This window comes from Myotis davidii, unplaced genomic scaffold, assembly GCF_000327345.1.
Source record: "Myotis davidii unplaced genomic scaffold, ASM32734v1 scaffold2152, whole genome shotgun sequence".
Lineage (NCBI taxonomy): Eukaryota > Metazoa > Chordata > Mammalia > Chiroptera > Vespertilionidae > Myotis > Myotis davidii.
The window spans coordinates 146902-150504 of NW_006283542.1; positions in this window are offsets into that span (position 1 = coordinate 146902).

The window sequence follows — 3603 nt, forward strand, 5'->3', positions numbered from 1 at the left end:
GGGATGATGTTCCAACAACTGAGCCACATAGTCAGGACCAATTTTTTTCATTTTATTCAGTACCCAGAGGCATTGGCACAGGGCCACATGTCAGAGGGGGCCTCCTCCCCGAATCTTCAATTCCCCGGTAACTACCAACTCAAGGCTCCTGATGAACTAGGGTTTGGCAAGAGGGTCTTTGGCCAAAAGCGTCCTTCACTTTCTGTGTTCGGTGGGGGTGATACAAGCGTGAAACAGCAGAGCCTGGGGTAGTAAGTGCTGGCTGTGTGTCAGCGTTGTGAACACTTTCACAGGTAAACAGCTCTGGAACTGGAGGGGGTCTGTCTCAAGTGAGTCTTATCTCTGGAGTCCTCTCTCGTGCCCTCGCTCAGGATACCCGTCTGCCACTCCCCCCTGCATGTCCTAGGAAACGCTGACCTGTTCGCTCATGGCTTCATCCTCTCCATCTAGGTCAGTGGTTCTCAACCTTCCTCATGCCGCAACCCTTTAATATAGTTCCTCGCGTTGTGGTGACCTCCAACCATAAAATTATGTTCGTTAAATGCCATTTAACAAAGAAAAATCAACCAAAAAAATGAGTTCGTGTGTCACCTCTGACATGCATGTCATAGGTTCGCCATTACTGGTCTAGGTTGTCTGTCACCTTTTGACATTACATGCCTTCCCTTCTAAATCTCGCCCTGCTCTTCAGCATCTTTTAAGTATTTATTTATGTCTTTATTTTCCTCTTTGGAGAAAAAAAAAAGAAATGTTTACTATCAGATGATATAATTTTTTTTGCATAGACAATCCAAAATAATTTACAGATGGATTATTTAAAATAGGCAAACCTCTCAAAGTTGGTAGATTCAAGGTTAATGTGCAAAATTCAACTGTAGCCCTAGTCGGTTTGACTCAGTGGATAGAGCGTCAGCCTGTGGTCTGAAGCGGTCCTGGGTTCGATTCCAGTCAAGGGCACATGCTGGGTTCTCTCTCATTGTTGATGTTTCTATCTCTTCCTCTTTGAAATCAATATAAATACATATACATATACATACATATATATTTATATTTAAATATATATTTTTAAATTCCAGTGTATTTCTATATACCAGTATTGACCAAAATGTGTCATTTTTTCCTTTATTTTTATTGTTGACACATTACAGATGCCCCCATTTACCCTCCTTTGCCCCCTCCACCCAACCCCCACCCCCGAAATATGCCATTTTAATAGAACCAAAAACTATTAAATACCTCAAGAGAAATCTAACAAAAATATGTATGGCTTCTACACAAAAGGTTATAAAGCATTATATAGAGCGAACATCTCAAAGGACACAATAAGTGAGAGGAAAGACCATGTAGAATATTGACTGAGTTTTATTAAGATGTCCATTGTTCCAATTAAATAGCCTCCTTTTTAAAACTTATTTTTCCATTACAGTTGACATTCAATATTGCATTCGTTTCAAACATACAACATTCTGATTAGACATGTGTATGCCTTATGAAGTGATCCTCCATAAGTCTAGTACCCACCTGGCACCATACACAGTCATTACAATATATTTTTAAAATATATTTTTATTGATTTCAGAGAGGAAGGGAGAGGGAGAGAGAGAGATAGAAACATGAACGATGAGAGAGAATCATTGATCCGCTGCCTCCTACTGGGGATCGAGCCAACAACCGGGGACTTGGGATCAAACCAGGGACCCTTGACTGGGATCGAACCAGGGACCCTTCAGTCCCCAGGCCAATGCTCTATCCACTGAGCCAAACCAGATAGGACTCATTCCAATCTTATCAACTGTACTAGAGGCCTGGTGCACAGATTTCTGCATCAGTGGGGTCCCTCAGCATGGCCTGCGGGGATCGGCTGAAACTGGCAGTCCAACCCTGCCTGCCACTCCTGCCTGCTGCTCCTGCTCATCCCAGCTCTGCTGCCCCCTGATGGTCAGTGTGCATCATAGTGACCAGTCAACCGGTCGACTGGTCGCTTAGGCTTTTATATATGTAGATTTCCTACGTTCTACTTCACATCCCCATGACTGGGTTTTACGGCTGGCAATTGGTACTTCTAAATCTCTTCCACCTCCATCCCCCTGAACCCCCCTCTCATCTTGATCGTGTTGCCTACAAGCCAGATCAGGCTCTCCCCAGAGCCACGCCAGGGGCCCTGCCTGGGTTCTGGCCTGCGGTTCTGAGTCCCTTTCACCTAGGAGCGCCCCCTTCAGGAAGGAATGCAAAGCCTGGGGAGGGGAGGGGGAAGCTGTGGTTTCCAGTCAGCATGGGTGGCTTCAGATAAATGAATTCAACCTCTCTGAGCCTCAGATATCTCCACAGTGGAGATCGGTTAATCATACACCACGGCTATTGTCGGAGGGGATAATTATAAGTCATTGACTCACCACGTGATACATAGGAAGTGCTTACAGATATGAGCTTCCTGCCCTGGCCGGCTTGGCTCAGTGGATAGAGAGTTGGCCTGTGGACTGAAGGGTCATGGGTTCAATTCCGGTCAAGGGCACATGCCCAGGCTGCAAGCTTGATCCCTGGCCCTGGTCTGGGCCACCAATAGGTGTGTTGGTATGTCAGTCTCTCCTCCTCCTCCCCACTCTCTCTAAAAATCGATGGAAAGACCTCCTCTGTGAGGATTAACAACAAAAACCCACGAATTTCCTATCCTCCCTTCCTGCTTTTTACCAATATTTTTACCCATATTTTTCTCAGCGTTCCTTACAACCTCTTCTGCTTTATTCCTACTTTTTCCCCCCTGTCTTCCAATGTGTAACATCACTTTTTTGTTGTTGTTAATTCTCAATGAGGATATTTTTTTTCCCCATTATTGGTTTTTTTTTGTTGTTGTTGTTTTTTTAGAGAGAGGGGGATGGGGGAGAGAGAGAAAAACGTCAATGTGAAAGAGATACATGGATTGGTTGGCTCCTGTACATGCCCCGACTGGAGCCGGGATCAAACCCACAAACTAGATACCTGCCCTTGCTGGGGAATGGAACCCACAGCCCTTCGGTGCATGGGCCAGTGCTCTAACCACTGAGACACTGGCCAGGGAATTTTTTGTTGTTGTTAATCCTCACTCGAGGATTTCTTTCCATTGATTTTTAGAGAGAGTGGACGGGAGAGGGAGAGACAGAGAGAAACACTGATATGAGAGACACACATCGATTGGTTGCCTCCCGCATGCACCCTGACTAGGGCCAGGGAACCTGCAACCCAGGTACGTGCCCTTGACCAGAACCAAACCCTGGACCCTCAGTCCATGGCTGATGCTCTATCCCCTGAGCCAAACCAGCCAGGGCTAATGCAAAGGCCAGTGTCCTTTCTGGGCTCCCCAGTTTTCTGGGTGACTATTAACCATCCCCCATGAGGACTGTCCATGAAGCAATCACAACCGTGACCTCCGGGAAGGGACCAAGGTGTGTGTGGGGTGGGGGGGGGCAGGTTCTGACCTGGGGAATTGCAAGGTTAAATAAGGCTGTGTTGCTAGGCAACAGGTTTGACCAGGGGTCAGTGACTTTCCATTATTGGTTGAAAATGGCTCGACAGTGGTCTCTACGAGTGGTCCCCTTCACCAACTGGTCGTTTGGGAGCATGCTGTCC